Raw genomic sequence first — 27,762 nt, 5'->3', positions numbered from 1 at the left:
ATCAGTTTCATTCAGGCTTCTGGGAAAATATTCCTTCTTCATAGGTAAATTCTTATAACTAATAGTATTAGTAATAGTAATAGAATAGTAATTATTCTATTACTATTCACTATTAGTAATAGACTAGTATTGGTAATTAGTAATATTAGAATATTAGTAACATCTTTTAGGAAATTAGTGGTGTAATGTGAGCAGAATGCCACATCATTTTCTTCTTTTTTCAATGAAGTACAACAAATGTGTGATTTTGAAACCTGATAGTAAATTGATGCAGAGTGGCTACTCTCATTGTGGTTTAGATTACTTAGGTTTGCCTAAACTCAGTTTAGTCAGTTTGTGTTAAACTGAGGTAATGAAGGCTACATTTAACAAAAGTAAAAATGAATGCATAAGGTTTTGTACCAATTTACTCAGATTGTTAAATGATTTAGTTTATTATTTAAATAAACTTCTACAATTTAAAATGTTTGTTTACTTCCGCAGCTTTCACTGAACTGCTGTGTAGTTTTAAGAGATGCCCCATGTCATGATCATCAGCAGCTGCTTAAGTGTGTACCATGGGACACATCTTTCTTTTATTATCAGCATAAGGGTTGTTGTAGCCTTTAGAAGTGGATTTTTCTGCTCAGTAGTGGTAGAGATTTCCAGCTAAGCCAGACCATGTGCTGACTCCTGGATTTCTTATCTGTAATCAGTCTTTCTTGACGTTGCCAAAGATGTTTCCATTAAAATTGCAGAATGATTCTGGTACTTCAATACTTCAGTGTTCAGGTACAATATTTATTATTATACCTTACTACACAAACCAGTAATACAGTTCTTGCAGTGGTAGTATTTGTGACTCCCCACACACTTGAAACTAAGAGCAGCACAGAGAAGATGGCTGATAACCTCCTAACACATGAGAGTACTGACAAGGTCCCCTGCAGACACTGTAATTCGAAGTAGTCTTTATGACTACAAATCCCTCATTATTGACTTGCCTGCTCATTCCCTTAACTTGGCATAGCTCACATTTTTCATCTGAGTAGGTAACTTCTTCATACACAAAGAATTTGGATAAGTGTTCCTTGTTTCAAAGTCAGTTTAGGTTCAGTTCCAAGACACGAGCTGGGAAGTAAGTAACAGGATACGAGCTGTATTCAGCAAAGCAATCAAGTGGTGATTGTTTACACTGTATGTGAGTCCAAAAGCTCATAGTTCTTGCCTCCATAGCAGAGTAACTGATGCAGCAGAGATCTTTGCTGGTACTAGGAAACGGTTTTTGCTATGTGCTGTTGGCAAGAAAAGGAAAACAGAAATTTTTTTTATAGTGCATGCTTGTCCAGCATCCGTTGCAGTAGTGTATTTAGGAGCTTGTTTCTCCAGTATAAATATATACTCAAAAATACTTGACTTTCCTGCACTTTCTTCCTTGCCAGTTCATCTGGCTGTCACTTAAAACAATCATAGCAGTTACACTGCCACAAATAAATGTCATATACTGCCATGAAATAATCTATACAATACAATAAGTACAGATGCTTACATCTTTATGCAATATGCAGCTAATAAAAACAACTGCATAATTGCTAATTTCTACTGGCTAAAGGTTTGGGAGATTTTGAAACTGCCTGCTCTCCCGTGATTAACTGGCTTAATGTAAATCAATGGTAGCAGGTTTTAAACTTTTTGAAATAGCTGCAGGGCAATCTTTAAACAACATGAAACAAAACAAAAATCCAAGCAAAGCCAAAAAAGAATGCCTATCCAAACCCAGAAGAAATTATTTAAAGGGTTTGAAAGTTTCCTGTCCCTTTATAATTTTTGCATATTTGTAGCCTGCAATGGTATACCACAACAATAAGCCTTATTCATATGGGTAACCACAATGCAACTACTAGAAATAATCACATGAGGAACAGCTGCTTATTTACAGCTGTGGATGTGCTGTAACTAAGAAAATTGTAAAACAGAATGCTGAAATGATGGTGACTAGTACAGAATGAAAGGGCAAAAGTCAGACGTCTTTCCAAGAAATAAAGATAAATACTTCATAATCGATCCTGGACTATACAACGGACTTTGACATTCATTTTAAAACTTTCAGATGTGACCAATGACCAATGTGACCTCAGATCAAACTCGTATTTCTTAGAAGGGCAGTTGGAATTTGCTTAGCTGTTAAGCACGACAGTCTTGGAGGAAGATCCCTGCGTGGGAATCCATACAGACCAGCTTAAGATGCCTACTGTCTCCTATTTTCCTATGAAACATGATGAATGGGAAGCTCATGAGCATTTGTCACCCTTCCTCTGTAAACACAAAGGGAAAAAGGTCATTTTAGGCTTGATTTCTTGGGTTTTCCTTATGTACTGTTTTGTACATATTTATGTTGTGTAAAAAGAATAAATACACAAATGGAAAATAAATTTACATTCAGAACTGGTCTTGATTGCTACAGAGGTTTTACATTGCTTACATTTTATTCGTCTGTCTTCCAAAAACTACCAAACAGTTCTTACATTTAATTTTAACTGCATGTGTGAACAAGATAAGTTGTCAACAGAACGATAGGGTTTTTGTCTATTTGCAAGCTACAGCTATGCTGTTCTGTGTGGTATTAGCTGCAGCAACTGTAGCATTTAAGAGCCTTCCAGAAGCTTATTAAGCAATGTGACTTTTCATGGAATTTTCATGTGACTTTTTTCTCATGGAAAAGGTGTGTCTGCTGGAATATTTTGAATGTTTTTTTAATCATACATATTCCAGCCATTCATCCATCCACATATTATCTTCTTCTTTCTGTTAGGCAAGAATTCACAGAAAGAAGCCTTCAAAGCCTGTGGTGTAGGGTGAGGAAGGAATTGCAGGAGATGCCTGGAAGGCTCTGTCTCCTCTCTTGGAAGACTTTTCTCTGTAGAAGTGTCTCACGTGTCAGAAGATGGAGTAGCCAAACACATATTTATTTTAGAGCTATGTTGTCCTTAGGTCCTCTCCTAAACGCTCTACAGCTGTCCTCCAAACTGATAAATCCTTCAGAAGCTAACATGGTTTATACTCCAAATACAAAAACCAGCTGTAAGGAGACACAGGGCCACGGATTTGCTGGCACATTCCAGTGGCTGCAGCAGTGACAAATGGTCTGTAAACCTCACATTTCCTATACAAACAACCATATAAACATATATGTTATTTTTATCTTTTACACATATAAAAATAAGTAAGCAAACATAAAGCCTTGTGTGTAATTTCTTCTGACGTAACTTTTGTTTTCATTTCTCAGCATGGTTGCTCAATCCTACGATAACAGCGAGTAAAATCCAACTAAATACAAATGCTGCTGCTCTCAACAAGCTTTGCATTTATTTTGCAAAGAAGACTATACAGACATCTATAATATGTTGGGCAGTGAAAAGCGGGTCTTCAGTCCTTATCATCTTTCAGATCTGTGTTCAAACAAGAGACAGCTAGGATCAGACAGTCTGTCTTCTGTCCCTGTGGCTCGCTCTGCCAGCATTCCAGCCCTGTCCTTTCTCACTTTCTCACTTTTTCAGGGTCATCTCTTGCATGGTAATCTCAAGAAATGGGGTCATCTGAGTTTGCAGAGCACAGATCTGTTCGGGATACCATCTGTCTTGCAGTATCATCCCTAGATGCTTTGTTTGCTGAGCCTTATTAAATCACGTTTCCATTTCTTTCTTTAGGTTTTCTATTTTGCTCTAGTTACCTCCATACATAGTCTTTCGTTGTCTAAATTATTATTTTAAGAAAAATCCCTGCGCCCAACTGAATCCACACATTACCTTCTTCTCTCCCTGTAGTTTGTGAAGTCTGCTTGAGTTCTGCTCCTTGGAGCAAATGCTGTTTTTATTGTTCTTATCACAGACTTTCCTGCTTACATTCTTCTTTGGATTACTGACCGTGTAATTCAGAAGCCTAGAAAAGAGCACAAAAAAATGCCTTTAACTTGTTTTAAGAATTGGACATATCCATAATAAATTTAAAGGAGAGAGCCCTGGTTAGGAAGGGTTGTTAGAAAATGCTGCTCTAAGTAGATAATCCAGTATAAGGTAAAAGAACCAGACCAAAGAACAAAGAATTAGAGGTTAGAATTAGAAAGGAAAAAAAGCCACAAAAATACCAAAATAATATAGCAGAAAAATAAAAGAAAGTATTTAAGCTGGCCTGTTAGGGCCAAACAGAAGAGGAATGGTGGAAAGGAAATTCTCACTTCCAGTTAACAATTCTGCTGCTGCAGTTTTAACTTCTTGTAATTGTAACCTAAGAGTTTCCTGGAAGCTGCTAGCACGGAAACACATTCAGCCTACAGAAAGGCAGGTTTTGCAAGCCAAACATTTTACTTGCTTTTAAAATGAACTTGAAATCTGAATGTAGTCCATTTTTTGAAAGTGTATCACACGGGATGTTATAAAGCTGCAGTGAACCTAGGTGTATAGTGCCTATGAGCTTAAAAATGCAAATTCATCAAAAGAAAATAATATAATTTTGTTTTAATCAGGCCTGTGAAAAATTACTGCCCTGTGTCACCTTCTCCTTCAAAAATTGACTGTTCCCTTGTCCACAAGTCTGTACTGGTTTAGACTGAAGAGAGTAACTGATTTGAAGAGCAGAGTAAGCGGGTGTCCTAGAAAACTGAGCCTGTGCCTTTCCACTTAAAAGAGTGTTTTGTTCTGGCAGCCAGAGGAGCTAAGGAAACCTAATGGCCGGCTCCCTGAACACAGGCGTGAGCACCGCTACAGGGCTGCCCTGTAGCAGCATCATTCCCACCAGCTACCCTTGGCCATCAGCTCCCATCACAGTGTGTCGTTTCCAGCTGGATCTGGAAAGGCCTCTGTGGCCTTTCCATAAGCACAGTCAGAAACCATTTTGGCTACAGCAATAGCATAGAGATGTACATTAGAGGGGGTGTCAGGTTGTTTGGGTTTACACCGAGTCCTGAAGATGTACTGCTGCAAATTTCCAGTAACCTTGGGGGTCCCACCAATGGCTTTGAGTGCAACTCCGACATGGTGAAGGATTAAATCATGGAATTGCAGAATACCAGGTTGGAAGGAATCTCAAGGATCATGTGGTCCAACCTTTCTTGGCAAAAGCACAATCTAGACTAGATGGCCCAGCGCTGTCCAGCTGAATCTTAGAAGTGTCTGATGCTGGGGAATCTGCCACTTCCCTGGGGAAATTATTCCAATGGCTGATTGTTCTCATTGTGAAATATTTTCCTCTTGGAAAATGGCTTAAATGGCTCAGTTCTGTTTTCAGAACAACATAGACATTGAAGTTGGGGTGCATCTCACCACCTAAATAGTTGGCTAAAGCCCGCTATAAATGCCAGCAACAAGTATCTCCAGAGGGCAGTTCATTTGATCTGTTTCAGCCACTTAACTTAGAGTGAGATGAATTGCTCTCTGGAGGTGTCTCTTTCTGACCATCAGCACTAAAGGAAGTGGTATGGTTATGGATATCCATCTTTTAGATACCTTACTTTCCTCCCCCCAACTGTCTTGTGTGAGATTCTCTCTCAAGCTGCAGCTAGAGGGAGGATGAAAGTGTAAAACTGGAACTTTGGCGAGGATACTGATGGGATAAGTTTGCACCATACGATCAAAATGAATTGTAAAATCACAGGATAGCACCTCTAGTCAATACAGTCCTGTCAATGAGGTCAGCACAGTGCCCGTAACCTGTGACCCTTACAAGACAAACACAGGATTTTGATCTGAACTCTTCCCAAGTAGTACTTTCCTTTGGCACTTCCAAATGTATTTGACTGCATTTGACTTCCAAATGTATTTCTGCATTTGGAGATGCAGAATGGAATAAACCACCTTCTGTCTCAGAAATACACATGTACAAAACACCGTTGCCATGAAGTCTTTGGAGGTCTTTAGATCAGATGTCTGTATTTGATACACTTTTAAAAAGGAGGGGAAAAAAAGGACGGAAAATTACCTATGGCAGTACTTGCACTCATAGAGTTCTGTGGATTCATAACAGATTTTATACAGTTCAGTAACACTAAGCTCTGAAGTATATTACATGGACTTCAATTATTCGACTGGTAAAATGAAACTTGGGAGTTTATATAACACAGTTTGTTGCTGATAATCTCTCAGTGGAAGTGTCAGAGAATGACTTATAACTAGTTCTGTTTCTAAAAAACTTAGTGGGACTTAAATTTACAGTTTTGAACAGAAAGTGTAAAAATAAATTCCCATAAGCTATTACATAAATAAATGAAATGACATATGATATCCAGAGAAGTTTAGCAAAATCAGTGATTTGATTACAATTAAAGTCTACTTGAAAGTAATTTTAATTTAAATTAAAACTGTTGCCAGCTCTACTCACCCCTGGAAGCATACTGGTCCCCAAAAAGCCCCCTTGAAATTAAAATGTTTTTTGGAACATATAGTAAGAATCATAAAAAATACAAAGTTAGGGTAGTAGAAGTCTAGCAGAATCAACTTCACCTAACGATACTATATCTGCAAATACAAAATTAGTTGGCCATTCAGGCACTGTCTTACCTACAGATGATGTGCTGTAGGTACCAGTCATCTATAAATATACGAAGATAAGCAAAATGTATGTCTTATTTAATTGTTCTACATATCAAAAGCCCTATGATTTTGTACAAAAACCTGTTTTCCATAGATTGCTTTACGTACAAAGGATGCTGACACAAAATGTCAGAGAACATCTGCTTTGATAAGAACAACTACTACTTGTATTGGAAAACTGTTTAAGTGTAAGCTGCTTTAGAAGTCCAATTAAGTATATGCTTAACTATTTGAAGATAGTTTCTGTCAGGCTGACTGAGTCTTTGCTTATATCTTTAAATCTAGTTTTGATGGCGGTTTGCTAACCTTGCCCTTCTCAATAACGTTCTTCCTTTTGAAAGCCTGCATCACCCATAATATACTTTTCACATTGATTCAGCCGCTCTCAGGGTTGCCATAACTGTGGCAGTTCAATTACTTTATTTGTGCCTACCATTTCCTTTTCTCATTAAAGCTGAACATGCAGCTTTGAGAAGGAGTTTTTGCAGCACACTCTATGTAAGATGCTACTCAGAGGTATGAATGAAATAGCTGACAATGGTGATAGTCCCTCTGAAAGCTTTGCATTGATGCTTGAAAGGCTGCAGTGGTTTCCTATTTGTCACTGTTTGTATATCAGTGTGTTGCAATTGGATCTTTAAAGTGCTCCGTGGTCTGGATCCTATCCATTTACAATGCCACTTCCGTCCCAGTGACAGCTGAGATAATCACATCTGCTTTGGCTTGTGGCTCAGATACTTGTAGGCGACTAAAATAGTAAAAAGAGAGAAGAAAAAGCCCACCTCCAGGCTGGTGTCAGGTCCTTGACTCTGTCAGCAGCTGAGCCCAAGGGCATGTCACAGAAATGAAAATGACTGGGTTTTAAAATGTTTGCTATCGGACTTGTGATAGCATGAGTTTAAACAGTGCTTCATGGGACAAATCGTCTTGTTTCAGGCAACATGAGGACAGAACCCGGGCTGACCACATCCATATCCAGATGTGGTCAGGAAAAAAAAAGTTATTTTTCTTGCAACATCTGCAGGTTTCTCAACAACTCTCCACACAGATTCCATTCTTGGGGTGCACGTGAACTTGCTGTCGGTGTTAGCTGGGGCTTGTGCTCCCACCCTGAACAATACAAGTACATGGAGCAGACTGAATCATCATTTGGCATCCCCTACAGTAAAGGATCCCATAGCTGCAGGAATCTGTGGCACTGGCAAGGAAATGGGGATTGTCATCTTCATGTGGGTGTCACTTCTCAAAATGTCACCGCTACTTTTTTCTCCATTAAGAGGAAACGTTAACAGAAATGTTCTGTTCCTGGTGGTAACACACAGTTATCTAATGGCTTGTCGCTGAATAACACAGCCAAGGACTGACTGTGAGGTGTTCCCAAAGCAGCACTGGCTTCTGACATGAGAGGCTTCGCTAAGGACTAATGTCTGGTAAGTAGGTGTCAAAAGTCCTCCCACCTTTTTTCCAAATGCAGGCTAGTGGCAAAGGTTGGAAGGGCACGTGGAGTTCCGCCTGTGCTCCGGGAGGCTCTGCCTTAAAATGCCTCAGCGTGGCATCAGGTTATCATGGATAACTCTTAAAGTTTCTCCTTCTCTCCTTCTGGAAATAGTACTGAATGATAATATTTTTTGCATATTTAATATAATATGTTTAATATAATAATATATAATAGCCTTGAATTGTTTTTCTCCTGTCTCAACTGAAAACCCTTACAGCATGTACTTCAAGTCTTATTTTTCTGGGGTGAGGCAAAGTTTAGGAAAATAAGCCAAGATGTGGCAGGGTGTGGAACTTTAAGACAGCTGAAAATGGGGATATGCTAGATTGAGTGAAATATTGCAAAGACTGCATACTCAAATGCTGTCATGAGACCCTGGATCTTCTCTATCCTCCAAGGCAACATAGCGGTTACCAGAAAGGCAGCCTTCATTGAAAATAATTCTAGTAACATACTTTAGGCCCCTCGAAAAAAGTCCAGAACTAGTGAAAGGTGACATAATGTGGGCTGAGTGGCATCTGTTAAGCTTTCACAGCCCCTCACAGTATTACACTTCCCAAGGGACAAGCCTTGACTTTCACTAGAAAGTGAAAGTTCCAGAACTGGATGAAAACCTCTTATTTTTCACCACCAAGAACATGGTGTGAGCTGAGCTTTGCACTCATGGCTGTCATAAAGATTTTGGAGGCTAGAGGCAGTGTAGTGAAGGCCTTGTAGCTTATGCGGATTGTCTACACAGCATGCATGAAGACTCTGGACAACTGAGTACCGTGGGATGGAGAGCCAGTCTGTGTGGCCACAGTGCATCTAATGCAGTGCCTGCACAGCTTGGATATGTAATACACACACACAGGGTTGGACAAATGCAGTATTGGAGGTATGGCCTGTGTACAGTTTATCCATCTACGTGCAGAAGCTGCTTACTGACAGTCCCCATGAGTGGCCAGCTACTATGAGAATACAGGAAAAGCCACATCTTGTGGTAGAGCAGTGCTAGGGGTCCGGTAAAGTCCGCAGTAATCCCAGCCCTGGCTGATTAGTCACACACTGAGGACTTGGGTTCTGTTTCTGTAGCCTCAGAAATGTTGACAAAGGCACCCTTCTCATGGCAGGTTTGTATGCATTCTGCTTTTGCCAGAGGTAATCCGGTATTGTACCGGTTTTGGATTCAGTCCCTGGAAACCCCCCAGCTTTTGCAGATGCTTGGAAAGCCACCTGCAGCGGGTTGTGTTAAATACTTCTCTTCAGGAACCTGTGGCCAGAGTCTTCCTAAGGTGACTCTGAACATTTCCCTTCAACTAGCTCGGCTCCCAGTTCACCTGCAGACAGAGTGAACAGCAAAGACACGCCATTAAGTCTCCGGCCTAAAGTCTTTCAGTGTTTGCAGTCCTTGTTTCACAGTGAGGGACTTCAGATTCCCTGCAACCATCCCATAGGCCATCCCATAGTCTCTGCCAGATCACTCTCCTGAAGACAGTGCACTCCTGTTACTGATGCTCAGCTAGGCAGAATGACAACACTTTCTTGCCTTGCCAGCCTTTTACTGCTGGAGATTTTCCCGAGTGCCAGTGGCCTTTGGCATCATGCTGGCTTGCACACCTGAGCGCAAATATCCCGTTTGTTCTCCGAACAATGCTTCCTTCTTTCCCTCCTTGCTTTGCTCACTCATTCGTTGCCCTGGCGCGCTGTGCAGTCCATGCTTGTACAAAGCATTCCTCTGAGCTGGCGGGGCTGCTGTCATCCTTCAGACCCTGCTGTGAGCAACCTGCTACTGCTGGCAAGCTCTTGCAGAGTGATGTAATCCTGTGCAGATCTTACACCACCGTCCCAATGCCAGACATTGTATTGGCTCTTGTTGTTTGTTACGATATGTACAGTTCCTTGATTTTACTTTATTTTTCCAGAGGATTTAAAATTTGAGCCGTGCTTGTCTTTCTGCTTCTGGGCTTTTCTGTTGGAGAGCTCTGAAATCTCTGTGTTGGCACTTCTGCAAGGCTATTGTCCTTCCTCTTGTATGTTCCAGCTGGGCTAGGTAACTTCCTCTGTTTCACAGATTCTAGTTGTTTTGTTAACATTTAAGCCAAGTCTTCCAGCTTTCCAATTGTATGTTCTTGATCCAAAGAGTCTTGCCTCATCTGAGTCAACTATTCAGAACAGTCAGTCTGAGATCAGTCAACCATCTCCAGTGTTTTACTCTCTTTACCTACCTTCTGATGAGAACAGCTTTCTTTATGCTTCAATTCATTTTTGCATTTTCACATTCTGTACTACTCTTTCATGATTCATCTGCCTGGTTTCATGAAACAGCATCAAAGGCATTAAGTGCTTCAGCTCATTGGCAGAAACAAAGCTAGGACCTGGCTGGTTTCCATTTTGCTGCAGTTGTAGTATTGTTATAGTTATTATCTTCCAAGTACCCAGGCAAAATAAATTTTGGAACAAAAAAATGCAAAATTCTTTTCATTAGCCTGACATTTTACTGGCAACTCTTTGATTTCTCCTCCCAGATGAAGGTCAAAACTGTTCCTGCTTATCCTCTACATTTCCTGACATTTTCAGCACTAGTGGACCAAGGTGCAGCTCCACTGTCCCACTCAGACATTTTCTCAGTTTCTCTTCTTCACAATAGTGGGGGTTTTTTTGCTCAGCAATGACTCAGAACAGAAAAGTATGAAAGAGGTCAGCCTATTTTTTTCTGAGGTATAGTTATCCACCCCAACAGGAAATTCAAGACTTCTTTGTGAATGGATGTTATAGAGATATAGAGGCAAGAAAAGCGACGGTGCCATGGTCTAGCATGTATGCGAGGTGACTTGACCTAAATTAATTACATTAATTAAGTGGAGGTAAAAATCTTCCTTGAATTAAATACACTGAAAAGAGAAAGGATTTACAGACTATGCTAGGAGGATCCTGAAATGGGTTTTCTCCTCTTTCTGTGCTCTAAAAGCTCTTTCTGTGCTCTAAAAGCAATAGCCTGGAAGGAACTCACACAGGAATCCTCTCACCAGACCCATGCTAAACTAACCAGTTAGAAAGGTGATTTGTGCAGTCTCAAGGGGGGTAAATAACTTCAAATGTACAGCTTATATCTTACTAAATGAGACCATATAAACAAGCCTGTATTACAATTTGGCAGTTGCTGTGTCACATGGGGAAACACGGATGTTCCAGCTGTGTTTGCAAGGCACCTCACACAAAGGGGGATTTGAATATTGAGATGACTGGAATCTCCCCTGTCTGTCTAAATCATCTGGATCTGGATCAGCAACGCTCACTGAAGCAGATGTGTGCATTTCAGGATTTTACATCTGCCCTCTGACTGCAAGGTTACGGTGTTGACTCAACCTCCAGTTTACTTCCTCTCGGATTTCCCCATCTTCAGATTTTGTTTCCTCTGCCTATTGTAGGAGTAAGTTGTTTCAAAACAGGACTTGAGATCCTTTTATAAACATTGCTTTTGAGTATAATTCTGAATTAACGTGGAGTTACAACATCAGATTTATTGGTTAGTAAGCATCAATAACTGACCCTTTTTTGTGGTTGTTGGTTTTTCTTAGGATTGACACTGATTTCTTATTCCTGGCTGAAGGAGACACAAAATCTTAATTCTGTGCTACCAGCAGCCCTTTGCCAGCACTCTCTTCAGGGTCATGCACCTTACTGTGACAACTCCCTTCTAACAACCTGCTGTGTAATCTAAAGAACTCTAAGTACCAAAAATGAGATTTGTTTCAAGGAGCAACTACTGAGAAGTGATGAGTCTCCGTTTCCTCACTTCTGAACAGGATGTGGAGAATGGTGCAAGAAAATTTTAATTTGGGACAATATCTGTTCTATGTGATATTCACAAGTACCAAAATCACACTTTAAGTGTTTCTGATGCTTTGCCTATTCTATTAATAAATCCTTACGTGACTCTCTCATTGAATGACTGCCATTTGGGGAAGGAGAGGCAGGACAACTCGCCTACAGCAGCAGGAGTCATGGGTGGAATGAGGATTGCAACACAGGATTTCCTGCCTCCCAAATCTCTTCTGGTTCTTCCAGATCAGGCTGCCTCCCAAGCAGGTAATTACATACATATCAGTCACACCTCTTATAATTTTCTTATCTTTATTTACGAGCTGTGATTCTCCTACTTAACTCAGTTGTACTTAACTGCATTAATTAGCTGTGCTTTACAAAACAACTCAGAGAAGTTATTCATATGTGTGTTCATAAAGTCAGCTCCAAGAAAGGTGTTAACTAAGCTTTCAACAAGGCTAGACAAAAAAAATCCCAAAGCCCAATTACAATATATTTAAAGGTGCTTACTTCTCTGCCAACCAAGTAAGGCAAAGCTATTTAATCAGCCACAACTATAAAGGCAAATTAGTCACAAAGAAAATTATAGCTGCTCATATAATTTGTGTTCAGGCAAGAGAACTGCATGCTTAAACAAAATGAACTTTAGCGCAGTAAAAAGAAGCTTACACATTTTATAAGATGCTTTTATATAAAGTGGTAAGAGGAAGCTGTATCTGTGCTCAGTTGCGGAGGAGGAAGAAGCCAGATCCTCAGCTGCATCAAACTGATTTGGGTTCAAGGGAATGAATTGATAGAGCTAGATTGACTTAATCCATCTAAGGATCTGCATCAAATTTTCTTATAACTCATAACCATGAAACTTATGAGACTTTTGACCCTGAAATCTATTTTGACAGGTAGAGAGAGAACGGCTTTGCTGAAAGTAATCGTGCTTACACATTGCAGAAACCTTTCTCCAATTTTGTTAGATTTGCTGTATTGTTTCATTTCCCTTGTCATTGATCAATTCTGCTCTCCATTCCAGTCATTGCAGTATTTTATCACCTGGGGTTGCTGGGTTTGTTTAAAAATACCTCATCCTTTTGACATTTTATCCAATCTGAATTGCTTCACTGTTTCTGAAGTATTCTTGCCTTTCTATCTCTGTTGAAGAAGGGGCAAACAACAAGAGGGACGACAGCTGTGCACACCAAGACAGTGCTAGATGATATTTCCCAGAATACCAACAGATGTGAACATACAGTCTGAGCACACAGTTTTTGTACACTTTCAACTATTTAGAATGTATACAGGTGCAATCCATTTCCCAAAGTTAATCACTTTCTGACCTGCTGCCCCTGACCCCTTCTGATCTCCCCAGAGAAGAGCCATATTGGCTATCTGTGCTTTAAGATCACCAGTAGTCTTGCTCAAGAAGTTCAAGAAAACACAACAGGACCATTGCTCTATCCGTTGCATAGCTGGTCTGGATCAGAGAGCAGAGCTTATTACAAAATAAGAGCAGTAATGCTTTATAATTGTTTTTTTGGTAGAAGTGGTTGCATAGGTGAAGTAGGGCAGAGGTGGCTCTACATGCTGCTGCAAATTGCATTTCCCAAAACACAGGAGTCAGCCTCCACAGATAATTACATGGCAAACTTGCATCATGTTTTTCAAATCTTTCTTTACAGTGTCAAAGCCTCAAAGCTTTTCCTTTGGAAAAATCAACACAGGATTTCAGTCTCCAGGGTTAGAAGACCACCAAGTCTCATAATAGAATTGCAGGATGCTGTAATACACCTGGGCTACCTTTTCATCTTGCAGTCTCTCCAGTGCTGAGGCACACTGGCAAAGGCTGCTACCAGCTTGCTTGTACATGTACTCCAGACAAATAATTCCATGCTCCAGGGCTGTCAGTCACGATGAGTAAAATACATATGTGTATATACATGTGTGTGTATATATATATAATTTTACTCTCATTTCACAGGAATGTGAAAGGAGAATCAAACCTTCACCTTTGCATAATTTTTGAGTACTTGTCTGGACAAGAAATGGTCAAACAAAAAGGAAATAAGTAGTCAGCACATAACCTTGTCATGGGGTTTACAGACAAGGAGAAATTCCCACATAGCCGTCCAAGCTGTTGACCTGGTGTGCAGAAATAGTCCCTTCTGAGCACTGCATTCACTGGTCAGGGGTGTTTGGGGCTGTGTGAGAAAGAGAGGAAACTGCTGAGCAGCACAGCACCATTCTGTCTCTTTCATGTGAGGCCATGCTTCTCAAGGCAGTTGCATTGGTGAATGTAAGGGAGTAGGTGAGTGAGTACTTTAGCTCCCTGAATCACCTGGACAAAGCCCCAGCTGGAGAGAAGGACATTTCATTCCCACTTATAGACCCGCACTGGAGAGCAGCCTTTTTACCGTCACTGCCTTGTTCCCAGCATGTTCTTGTGATCAGAGCAGAGATGCCTGGATGTCCCTCAGTTTCTTTTTATCACCTGTGGCTGCAAGATGGCACTGGTCAGCATCCATGTCTCCACACACCCCAACTTTCCTTTTCTCTGTAATTCTTGTTAATACCACAGCAATATCTAGGAGCTGATGTGTTAGTTAGCATAATGCCCAACATACCTCCTTGTTAGGCTTCCATTCCCCCTTCACACAGGGCATTTTTCCTGGTGTCTGGTGTTTGTGCACTCTTGCTCTTCTAAGGAAGAGTCCTTTCAACAGTGAGCAGTATGGATCCCCCCCCTTTTTTTTAATCTGGGTGAATACCAAATCTTTGGTTAATTTAACACCTCAAAATCTTTCCTAAAATGAACATCATGATCTTTATTCAGTCACTCTTGAATTTATTGTTTCTCAATCCCTGTATAAGTCTTTCTCTGTTTATGAGCGATGTAGTGAGATTACAAATCATGTGTTTGAGACTGTTCATCTACCGCTCCAGCACACATTCTAGTTAGGATTGATCACAAGTGTCTGAGAGAAATAAATATTGCTGGTTGGTGAGCACAAGTTATGAAAAATTCCACCAAACATGTTTACATAAAGGAAGAGCCTGAAACAACAAGTGCTAAAAACATGCTGTGTACCAAGTGATCAAGCCTCTTTCTGGTGTTTTATGTGCACAAGTTATTCTGTGTTGGGTTATGCTACATCTTAAGACAGCTTTTCTCGCAAAATAGGAAAGTCCACGCAGAGGGCAGGTAATAAGTAGTTATAAAACTCTAATTGTGTCTCATACCTATTGCACAAGACTTTCTGCATGTAGACAAGCCTTAAGGAAAGGTCACATGACATAGGAAGAGGGTGTATGAGGCATTCGGCCCCTGGCGCTTTCGTCACACAGCATAGACTCATAGAATCATTTAGTTTGGAAAAGACCTTTAAGCTCAGTGAGTCCAACCGTTAACCCAGCACTTCCAAATTCATCACTAAACCATGTCTCTAAGTGCCACATTGACACAGTACCTCCAGGGATGGTGACTCCGTCACTGCCCTGGGCAGCCCGTTCCAGTGCTTGACAACCCTTTTGTGGAAGACATTTTTCCTCATAGCCAATCTAAACCTCCCCTGGCACAACTTAAGACTGTTTCCTCTTGTCCTATTCCTTCACACTTGGGGAAGAGACTGACCCCCACCTTGCTACAACCTCCTTTCAGGTAGTTGTAGAGGGTGATAAGGTCCCCCCTGAGCCTTCTAGTCTCCAGACTAAACACTCCCAGTTCCCTCAGCCGCTCCTCATCACACTTGTGCTCCAGAACCTTCACCAGCTTTGTTGCCCTTTTCTGGACCCACTCCAGCACCTCAATGTCTCTCTTGTAGTGAGTGGCCCAGAACTGAACACAGGATTCGAGGTGCAGCCTCACCAATGCCCAGTACAGGGGGATGATACCCGCCCTGGCCCTGCTGCCACACTGTTGCTGATACAGGCCAGGATGCTCTTGGCCTTCTTGGCTGTCTGGGCACAAGCTGCTCATGTTCAGCGGTCATCAATCAGCATCCCCAGGTCCTTTTCCACCGGGCAGCTTCCCAGCCACTCTTCCCCAAGCCATCTGCTAGCCTTGCATGGGGTTGTTGTGATCCAAGTGCAGGACCTGGCACTTTGCCTTGTTGAACCTCACACAACTGGCCTCTGCCCATTTGTGCAGCCTGTCCAGATCAGTGTGTAGAGCCTTCCTACCCTCATCCACTAAGTGGGTCACACTGTCATAGAAGGAGATCAGCTCAGTCAAGCAGGATCTGCCTTTCCTAAACCCATGCTGACTGGGACTGATCACCTGGTTGTCCTGTATGTGCCATGTGATGGCACTCAAGATGATCTCCTCCATAACCCTCCCCAGCACTGATGTCAGACTGACAGGCCTGGAGTTCCCTGGATCCTCCTTCCAACCCTTCTTGTAAATGGGCATCACATTTGCCAATTTCCAGTCAGCTGGGACCTCCCCATTTAGCCAGGGCTGCTGGTAAGTGATGGGAAGTGGCTCAGTGAGCACTTCCAACAGATCCCTCAGTACCCTTGGGTGGATCTCATCTGGCTCCATAGACTTGTGTATGTCTAAGTGGTATGAGCATATGAGGCTGCACCTCCATTTTCGTTCTTAAGTCCACGTAATTTAATTAGGCTTCTCTCTTGCCATAAAGCAGCACGTCTGATTGAAAGACTAGATACCTGTGCAAAGAAACTGGCAGAGCCATAGAAGGAGCCAGCTCCCTCATGCTTGCGCAGTGGGAATATGCAGAATCAATCCATCAAATTTTGAGCACTCTCACAGTAAGAAAGAGGCAAAATAATCCCTTGCTGGGTAGGGAGACAGTTTGGTTATGAAAGCAGTATGTCTGTCAGCAAATGTTCCTAGGCATAGAAGTGATTTGTCAGACAGACTACCCCTTTTTTATCATACTGTGAATAAAAGACCAGACGCTCATTTAATTTTACACTTAAATCATGTACACTGCGATTTAAGAGGATAGAGTTATTGGTCCATAAAGCTTTGTAGGAGACAGGAACATCTGTGGTTTAATCATGGCCTCAAGTAGACAGGCTGAAATCTAGAGTTCCTTTCAAACATACTTTTTTTGTCTGGCTTGACTAAATTGTTATTTGTAAATGTATTAAATCTCCTTCATTCCTCGGACCCGTGGGAAAGCCAGACAGGGTGCTGACAGAGGGTTCATAATTGCTGCGGTCTAGCCAAGACAGCATTAGCGCCTGGGTTTTGACAGCATTGTCTGTTGGTTCTCATGAATTCAGCTTTCCTGCTGGATGTGACAGCCCAGGAAAAGAGAGAATCCTGCAGCTCCACCTTGCCCTCTGCCCATTGTGAAAGTCTACCTGATTTTTTTCCACTCACTAATTAAATCCTTGAAGGTCTTCTTTCAGCAGTGAGTAATCTACTACCCATTTGGATGTCAGTTCTGTTCTTAAAGGTCTAAAACATTCTTGTCTTGAATCCAGGCCAATGCTTTGTTAATTATGGCTATGTCTGAGAAGATCATCTTGGTTGCTACTATATCAGCAAGACAAACTGAAGAAATACTTGATGAAAGACATACCTTTTACAAGTTTCCATCTCGATAAAATGTTTCTCTAGCCTCACCCTAAATTCTTACCATAGGTGGTTACACAATGCCACTGAATGAAGTGATCCGCTTACTGATTTTCTTCCTTGAGCTTCTGCCAGAGAAGGGAGAAGCCAGGTTGTGTACTCCCTGGATTTAGAAAGCGTTAGCTTCTCGCTTGCAAAGAACTTTGAAACTTCCTGAAGAGTGTTTGTAGTAATCACCAAAACACTGGTGAGTCATCAAATTTTAGTTCAAAGTCTATATGATCGAGTTTTAAATTCTGTTGGGATTTGTTCCAACATAGCACAATTAGATCTCTTCCCATTTTCTGCTGGTAGCAGGCATGGGTTCATTCTTTTAGGCTGAAGCTGCTGATGGGGCCTTTTTGCATGTGTCATTACTTCTGACTACTATAAAATAGTAAAACCTGACGATCAGTCCAGGTTTCCATCAAGCACTTTCCATGACCGAAGCACCAATATTAGACAAAATTACTTTTTTATCTATGTTTTTTTTTTTTTTTCTGGAGAGTACCCCAACCTCTTTAGCTGCCTCCCAGCACCTCCTTAGTTTAGCTCACAGATTACGGAGTGTGTGTATTGTGGTTGCTTATGTGCAATATTTATTGCACAAGCGCTATTTATTGACAAGCACTCCCCAAGAAAAGTTACTTACCTGCACATTATTTGGAGGGTTTTGCTGTGTGTTACCCCCCCACCCCCCCCGAAGGTCCTATAACATTTGGATTTTATAGACGTAAGACACTTTTTGCATCTCTTGTGTGGAACATGAGGGTGCTCAGGATACAGGACATGCTAGTCCTGAAACAGTGCAGCTCAGAAAATCCTTTCACTGCATGAACTTACAGAAAAAGGGACAATATGGACACAACATACAAGGCAACCAGAAGTCTTCAGGATATTTCAGCAACTCTTCTTTTACTGTTTTTCTTTATCTCATTTTCTCTTTCTTTTTTTCTTTCTCTTTTTTTACGTCCTCATTCCACCATGCACAGACCACCTGGGCTCCATCCCATTGGCGTTACCTGTCTTGTCAATCCCCCTTGCCACATCTCGTCCTCAGAGCTTTTTATGGATTCCTCCTCCGTCAGTGTCAGGTTTAAGACCTGCCAAGCTGCATAACCCCAAGCGCGCCTCTGTTTTTCCCGTCTCTTGCTCCACCCCGTGCTAATTCCGCACATTCCACCCAGCCTTCCCCTCCGACCACTCCCTTCCTCTCTCTTTTTCTCCTCGCCTTAATATCTTCTTTCATGCCATCGCCATACGCGCAAAGCAACAGCGGCCTCCCACCCAACATCAGCTATGTGTCCTCCCGCTCCCCTCTCAAAACAAAGCAGGAGGGCTGCAGAGCCCATCTGTTCCCTGAATCATCCCGGCTGTGACAGGCACTTCCCATCTGCCCCAGCTCACTGCTGTACTGACTGCGGTTTGGAAGTTTAAAGTGCACCCATCTGAGCCAAACCCTGCTGAAAACACAGCAGGACTCGCGCTGTTGAATTCAGGGCGCTTCGAATCAGGCCATAAATCATCTGAGGCCAACACACTCTATTTCAGTGGGAGTGTTTTTCTTTCCTGTTTTACAGTGTAGTGTACTGACACATCTCAAGTGTTGCATCAAATGCAGGTACCTAAGCCCCCAATTGGTGCTTTTCCTGGACATAGTGTCTATTTTTTTACCCAGCAACCTGCAGATAAAAACAGTTTCTGGGGTTTGCATGACATTGAAATGCAGCCTAGGCTAATTTTTGCCCCCAAATGTTTGTGTTGCCAGGAAGATCACTGATGCTGAATTCAGCTTGCAAGCTGCTTCTCCTGTATATGCAAACATACCAAGTTCTCACTCATATTGACTGGATAATATGTTCAAATGATTTGTTAACGAGACCCCAACCATGCTGTTGTGGAAGCACTAACCACACTGAAATCTGGAATCAAACCCTTAGAAAAACGGCTGAAAATACTTTCTTCTCAATATACATTCACATACAAAATTAATCAACAGTAGTGTCATAAAATCATCGAATGGTTTGGGCTGGAAGGGACCTTAAAGATCATCTAGTTCCCACCCCCCACCATGGGCAGGGACACCTTCCACTAGAGCAGGTTGCTCAAAGCCCTGTCCAAGTGTCCTGTCCAGTATTCGTGAATAAAACTGATAGTTGTACTAATACTTTTTTGACACGTGTAACATGACTTGTGTTATAAATATATACTTACAACTATATGTACTCAGAGACCAAACACATACTTAAGGAACAATGTTGCAGCAAATGCATGACTTGCATGTACAAAGGAGCTTACTGACTTCACTTATTTTCCTCCTACTTAAAAAGCTTGCTAACTTAGGGACAAACTAATAAACTTGGCTTATAAGCTGATTTAGCATTCCATCATTATTTCTTAAGTGCCAAAAATGGCCTTAACACAACCTCTAGCACAACTGCCAGATCAGTATATGAGCAGGTAGGAGGTCACTGGACTCCAGATGCGTGGTGCAGCTGGTTGCCCATGCCCTGGAGAAGTCTGTGCCAAGAGCTCCAGCATGTGTGTGTGACAATAGAAAAGATTATTGTGGTGGTTTACACACCCCTTCAAATAAGGCCTTCCAGTTCCTCCTCTCCCAGTGAATTCAGCTTACTGTCTCACTTCCCCTGGGCGCAGCCACATTTGTTGCAGAGGAACCACCAAGCCACCTGAGAGCATGAGGGCATGGAGCCCAGGCTGGCCTGTCCAGGCTGAAGGCAGTGCAGAAAGTCCCCCAGAAGCTTCATTATTCAGGCATTTTGGGGTTTACTTCAAAAATTACAGTGGCACAAAACGCTGGCTCTCGTTTCTCTGGTGTAACACCCCAGCCAAGTCTCTGCTGAGAGCTCAGTGGAAAACCACCCTCGCTGTTGTGCCGGCTGACCAGAAAATGGCACCGTCCCACCTCCTGGGTGAGGCGAGGAAGGGCCCAAAATAGCAGCCGAGGGCAGGTTCACAACATCATCTTCATGCCAGGAAAGATTTCTTTGCCACAGATTTCAGGTGGTGATTTCTGCTACAACCAGCCCCATGAACATAGATTTTTTTTAGTGCCCCCAACCACAATTTATAAAGTACTCTAAGTATTTTAAAACAGTATTTAAGTATATTAAATTCCGTTTAGCAAGAAAAACAAGAAATACTTCCTTCGTGCAGAGAAGGGAGCTAAAGGAACAGTAAGAATGCCAGCTTTTGCATTTAATTAGTTTCCTATTTCTGTTTTAGACTAGCTCTAATCCTCAGTTTGAGAAATGTCTCTTTTAGCAGGTGCTTGTAGCAGCAGACAGAAAATGGCCCACACTGGAAAAATGCAGCATAGGATCAAGAATAACTGCAACAAGCCGTACTTTTTCTGTTTCTAATAGCCCTGCTGTATTTAAATGCAATTTATTAATATACTGATTTTATTTATTTTTTTTTTTACAATAGTTCCTGTTTCTAATAATGAAAAGCAGTTCTCTGGTAGCAATTGAAAGATCACAACTGGGGAAAATTTTATACTTTTGTATGATATATATTTTTGGCACCTAACTTTGCCGTTACTAACATTTATGGAGGAAAAATAGGAACCCTGGGAATGCTCATTTCCTGGAGGCATACATACTTCTATTGCAAATATCACTCAACTATGTTGCTGGTTCTTTAACTTTTTGCAAGTTCCTCTGCAGGATCATTGTATTTCAATAAAATTATACAAACACAAACATCCTCTGGTATGGGTAATTAGAGTGAGGGGAAAAAAAGACGAGATTATTCCTTCATGCTCAAATTTAAATCAAATGCAAAGAAGAAAATGACATTTGGGGAGAAGAACTGCTTAAAGCTTTATCTTTTTTTTTTGCTCTCTAAGCAGTGTTATGCTACGGGCCTCATAACATCATGATGTGGGTGGCCACGTACTGCCTTAAACATAGATTTGCCTCTGAGTGTAAATATGGGCGTTTAATAACCTCTGCAGTGTGTAGATACACAGATAGGAATACAATAAGGATGTGGAGCAAGAGGAGATCTGAGAAATATGGATAGGTATCAGGCAGAAAAAAATCCTTGAATACCCCTATAAATATCTTCTAAAATCTGATTTTCCGAACAGGCAATTTCAGCACAGCCATACCTGTATGGAACAATGCAACTCGTTTTCTGCATCTTAAAGACTTTAGTTTTCTGCTGTCTCTGAAAGTTATCGTGGGTAATTCAGCATATATTCTGGATCACAAAGGTACTCTTTGCCATAAATTCAGCCTGAAATAGATGGCTAGTGCTTTATGTCTAATAAGCATAAAAGAGAACAGATGTGCAAAGTATGTTGTGTTATGCAACGCTACCCATAATATTTTCCCCTCCTAATGGATTCCTTAATTGGGTATTCCGAGCACTATGTTTAAATCTCATCATTTTAATAATGCTTTCTGATGTTTTGCAATTTCCCTTGTAGTAAATTAATGCCCATCAGATGAGTGTTCTAAAATCCAGTGACAGCTGCTCAGCTGCTCAGTGTATTTTTAATTCACAAGAACGAGGTCTCACCTAAAGTAAGTCACATGGAACACAAACACAGAACATTAAATGTAAAACCTGAGATAAAAATCAACAATTGAGAAACATCAGAATCAATTTGCCTATCTTAAACTTGTTTCCCTAATACGTTTGCATTAGGATCCAGTTTCTGGTTACACTACCACACATGCTCTTGTTTTCCACATGATCTCAACCTTCATTGAAATAAATAGCCTGGCTTCTGTGACAGAGAATTTAAGGAGGACAACTTTAAGGGAGTGTTTTACAAGTATTTTGAGACAAAACTGCTGATCATGTGCTTGGTGCTGCCCCTGAACACAGAGATATCAAAATGTGTGTGCACGTGGTGTCAGTGCTTACGATCACATAGTCGACTTTAAAGTGAAGTGATACTTAAGACTTTCAGTGTAAAACTCTCAGTGCATCTGCTCAGTCCACAAATCATGGAATCACAGAATGGTTTGGGTTGGAAGGGATCTTCAGAGATCATCTAGTTCCAACCCCCCTGCACTGGGCAGGGACACCTTCCACTAAACTGGGTTGCTCCAAGCCCCGTCCAATCTGGCCTTGAACACTGCCAGGGATGGGGCAGCCACAGCTTCTCTGGGCACCCTGTGCCAGTGTCTCACCACCCTCGTAGTGAAGAACTTCTTCCTAATAGCTGATCTAAATCTACCTTCTTTCAGCTTGAATCTATTCCCCTGTGTCCTGTCACTACATACCCTTGTAAAAAGTCCCTCTCCAGATTTCTTTTAGCCCTCCTTTAGGTACTGGAAGGCTGTTAGAAGGTCCCCCTGGAGCCTTCTCTTCTCCAGGCTGAACAACTGCAACTCTCAGCCTGTCTCCATAGAAGTGCTCCAGCTCTCTGAGCATCTTCATGCCTCACCACTAAGACACAACGTGAAGAAGAAAGCAAGGTTGCCTCCATAGGTCCAGGCAAGCACTTTTCTTCTTGTGCTTCCTCCACGCATCTCTGTGGGATGCACCTCACCTACGTTTGAGGGGCAAGGCATGAATCCAGAAGGTGGCAGATGCAGCACGTTTCTGGTGACTTGCTGGGACAAAATGGAGACATTTGCTGGAAGGTGGTTAAGGCTGAGAAGGCCCTGGCAGTGGATTAGGCATGAAAAGGCCCTGGCTGCGGATGGAGGTAAGCAATGCAAAGAGTGTGAGCTGGTGGCTGCTGGTGGCCACCACCTGGTGACTTGAGTTATTGAAGCAACAGTTACACACATACTTGTATTACTAGACATTGGCATGGAGCTCAGGTTTATCACGGAGTTTAACGTTCTGCAAAAAAATCTCATTGAAATGGCTAGAGCTGTAACAAATGGAAAACTTTTGAGCACTCTTCATATTTTTTATAATAGTGTGATGCAAAATCAACTGAAAAAACCTAGATAAAACCCAGTACTCTTGCAGTTTTTCCCACTAGATTGCCTTCCTTTGCACACTTCTTTAGAACTTAAGAAATGCCTAAATGGTCCCCTTTTAGCCATGCCATTGCTTCTTACATTAACTGTAAGCCTACCAGCTCTACATGGAAAGAACTAATCTAGCAAATGTTCTGTATGTCCTAGCTGTAGTAAAAAATTTAAATCTCTGTAATAAATGAGCCCGCTGCAGCATAAGAGGACAGCAGGTCTGCTGCAGTATGAAGCTTTATTCACTGCTGGGGGAGTGAGAGAAATTGTCTAATTTTGGAAAGGCCCAGGACCAATCAGTCTGATTTCTGCCCAGTGAATCTCTGCCTTCTGCCCTTCCTCCGGCTCCCCTGCAAGCTGCTATCAGCAAGCTGCACTGCCACACAAGTCTCCTCTGCAGGGTATGTATGGGGCATGGCTTTCTTCCTCACAGTCTTCTGTAACTGAAGACAAGGGTTGGAAACTGTAGGGAGAAGTTACTGAAATTATGAAGTTTAACATTAACCTCTTCTCAGGTATCTGCTAATATTTCAGGTAATTGTAATAACTGCAGGTGCTACTAGGAATCCCATGGAAACCCCAGACGTCAGAGACATAGACCACCTGCCATTAACCTGCAGAATCATTAACCTGCACTGACTTAAGGCAGAAAATTCCCGAGTGAGGTGTTATGTTTCCACCCTGGTTTACTCTGCTGCTCTCCTTCATTCAATATGGCAGGGGAGCATCTGAGTGTTAGAAATTAATTAGTTATTAAGAGTTGGTTCAAAACCACCACAAGTTCAGAGAAGAAAGTAACCTACTCATGTTAGAAAATAGAGAGAAATATAAATTCCAGTCTCCTGGGATTTTCCTTTGAGCAGGAAGTTTAAATAACTCTATTTTGAACATACCAAATTGACCCCATTAACTAGATGTCATAAACAAATGGAGATATTTAAGCTGACATTTGAGCAGTGTCAAAGCCTTCTAAGCTTGCTCTGAGTGGATTAGTAGATAAGTGCTAGCATTCCTATTCTGGGATATGTTCCAAGGCAAGCATGGGGACTGATGATTTTATTTAACTCCAAGGTGGACAAACACTGTATATTTAAATAATGCAAATCATTTGTGTAATACTTATGACAGGCTACCAGTTGATGCCTGATGGTGTTGGGATATAAAAAACCTCTCTGCTTGTCACTGTATCTGAAGGCAAAATCTGCTTTTCCTCTACCATTCAATCAGTATGGGAAACCACAATTAGTAGCATGGGGTATGTAGTTTTCTCAAAAACACATAGCGGATCTCACCTGATCTAATCCCAGAAAAACCGATTTAATCTTTTTTTGAAACAAAGGATATCATTAGATGGTTCATAGACTCTGTAATATATTTGTAGACTTAAGTAAGATAATGGCAAATGAATTCAGAGCTAGCTCCTTGTGTCCCAGCAGTATCGACAAATCTGCAAGTAATTTGGTAGGTTGTTGGGAGAAGCTTGCCAACTATTGCCACTCATTCAGTTTTGCTGTATCTGCCAGTGATAACAAGTCCACAAAGCTACTTTCAAAAGACATCTTAAATGTTTGCCCGAATGCCTCCTTATTCAGCAGAATACATGCATAAATCTCTAGTATGTTCAGAGATTCTGACTTCAATCCAATTCCAGTGCTCAACGTTACAGAGAATCCCTCTAATGCGATTACCTTGTGGGACATCAATCTAGGGAAATCTTCCAAACCGAGCTTATAAAACAGAAGAACACTAGCTCTTGGCTATCAGGACTCTAAACTTCTAAATCAATGATTGTTCTGTTACTCCATTCTGTGTGACTGTGAAAAGAAATAAAAGCAAGCTTTATCTTCAGTGCCAAACCAGCAATCCTAAGCCTATTACGCAGGCAATGCTGGAAAACTTTTCAGGTTTTATCCTCACCTATATGGAAGCCAGATCCACAAAAAGGCTTAAATTATTTTAAATGGAGGTGAGTCAAAATGGTGATTAATTAATCCTAACGCTTCAGGAGGCACCCAAGCTTTTCCCAATGAGGTTTCACACTGGAACAAGCTTACACAAGCTTTGCACCTCATTATTTACCTTCCCTTTCCTTAGAAATGAGGGTTGCCAGTGACTTATGTACAGTTATGCACATTCAGCATACTGGCAAGGCAGAGTTTGCATGTGTAACATAACAGCAGCCAGAGCCATTTGCATTTGAAAGAAAGAAGAATTTTTGTAGCAAATCACTTCTTCCAGCTGGGCTTTAACAGCAAAGAGTCAGCCAGTTGTCTGTAGCCAAAGGCACAAGGTATGGTACGTGATGGGTTTTGTGCTATGAATCCAATTTAGATTCTTTGCTGAGGAAAGAACCTCAGCTCGGGAGACAGTCAGGATTTCCAACACACCATCTTTTTGGTTCTCCCTTCTGGCTACTTTAGTCATATCTCCTGTTCTGTGAGGTGACTGTGAATCCCATTCCTACCTGCCTGACTGTGGGCCCTGCACAGGGAAAACAAGTGAGTGACAGAAATCTGAAATCAGTGCTGAGAGCAGGGCATTTTAAAATTACATACTGACACGCTGAACTTTGCTGAATCCTTTGTGGACCCAAGCATATGGTCTTCTTATGTCCCCCTGGCACTGTTAAGAGGTTTTGGTTGCAAAGATTCAGGACCTTCACATTTACAAGTGCTATGTAACAGTTGCATTTGAATGTAAATATTAAAAGGCATTTTATTTTTTTTTATAGTATATTAAAAAAAATATGCAATGTTACAAATTTATGACTTCCCTAAAAATTTTTTATTATTGAGTGCCTGTTTAAAACTTGTTACCCTGTCAAGTCACATTTTCCAGTTCCAGAGTGACGTTTGCTCACAATCTTGCACCTGCAGTAAGCTAAATGTGACTTTGAGGCCCTCAGTGCATGAAGTGCACGAACACAGCACACAGACCTCATCCTGCTTCTTCCTGACCTTCACATCTGTGATGCAGAGCATCATCACCTTTTAAATGCCAAGCATGACTTATTTCAGTAAACTCTTAATTTCTACATAGACTTGAAAGTGTAACTAAAATTTGGTGCCAGAATAATTTCAGTGTTATTATACCACATCTGTATGAAACTGGGAATCTGCCTCACTTTGTATTAGGTGTCTACCACGTTGGTAGAGAGCTAGGTGTCTAAAATAGCATCATAGCTGGTGGTGATCTGTTCCCTAGGTGAAGCCTAGGGAGCAATTCATTTCATCAGACACATTCATTTGATCATTTGACCATGCAGCCCAGAAAGCCACGTATATGCTGAGCTACATCAAAATGAGCATGACCAGCAGGTCGAGGGAGGTGATTCTGCCCCTCTGCTCTGCTCTCGTGAGACCCCACCTGCAGTGCTGCGTTCAGCTCTGGGGCCCCAACACAAGAAGGACGTGGAGCTGTTGAAGCGAGTCCAGAGGAAGCCATGAAAATGGTCAGAGGGCTGCAGCACCCCTCCTATGAAAACCTGAGAGAGGTGACTTGGAAAAGGTTCAGGGGAGACCTTAGAGCAGCCTTCCAGTACCTAAAGGGGGCCTACAAGAAATCTGGAGAGGAATTTTTTACAAGGGCATGTAGTGATAGGACAAGGGGCAGTGGCTTTAAACTGAAAGAGAAGAGATTTAGGTTAGACGTTAGGAAGAAGTTCTTCCCTGTGAGGGTGGTGAGGCGCTGGCACAGGTTGCCCAGAGAAGCTGTGGCTGCCCCATCCCTGGCAGCGTTCAAGGCCAGGTTGGACGGGGCTTGGAGCAACCGGGTCTAGTGGAAGGTGTCCCTGCCCAGTGCCGGGGGGTTGGAACCAGATGATCTTTAAGGTCCCTTCCAACCCAAACCATTCTGTGATTCTATGATCATATGTAAAGCTCTGCAGACTCTACTGTCTATTATTGACTACATCCCCGTTAGCCATAATGAGAACTCACTCACAGCTCCTAAGCAGGCACTTACCTCACAGACTCCCAAAATTAGGGTGAGCCTCGAGTGCCACAGTTTTCCACAGCGCGAGGAGTCCGCCTTCCCTTAGGCACCTACAAATTCCACATTTAAACCGTATTTATAGGGATAGAAGCAATTATCTATGATACATGTTGACCAAAGCACATCTTACCCTGCCCAGCTACACCTCAGCTTTGAAGCACCCTTCCCTCCGCCTTAGGGACTGGCACGCAGGGCTGCCCCAGCCTTACCGCCGCTTCATTGAGGGAATACATTCGCTGTACATGGGCTCGTACAGGCTTCGTCCTGCGGCGCTGAGGAGAAGGGACAGCGGGAGGGAGGGACGAGGCGGCGGGGCCCAGCCCGGCGGGCCCGGCAGGGGGCGCCGTCCGCTCGCCTGACGGC

General features: G+C 42.0%; 1 long non-coding RNA gene across 2 annotated transcripts; it reads right to left on the bottom strand.

Annotated features, from left to right (window-relative positions):
• Positions 1-186: 186 nt before the first annotated feature.
• Positions 187-27,762, bottom strand: LOC115603924. 2 transcript variants are annotated; one of them, XR_003990052.1, is made up of 3 exons: positions 27,530-27,762; positions 27,370-27,449; positions 187-3,918 (listed from the first exon to the last, which is right to left on the bottom strand). It is a non-coding gene; the product is annotated as an uncharacterized LOC115603924 (long non-coding RNA). The 2 variants fall into 2 exon arrangements; XR_003990053.1 differs by having other exon boundaries at positions 27,609-27,762.

The sequence above is a fragment of the Strigops habroptila genome, chromosome 2 (assembly GCF_004027225.2).
Source record: "Strigops habroptila isolate Jane chromosome 2, bStrHab1.2.pri, whole genome shotgun sequence".
NCBI classification, from domain to species: domain Eukaryota; kingdom Metazoa; phylum Chordata; class Aves; order Psittaciformes; family Psittacidae; genus Strigops; species Strigops habroptila.
The sequence above is the reverse complement of the archived record's forward strand: the minus strand, read 5'-3'. Positions and strand labels throughout refer to the sequence as shown.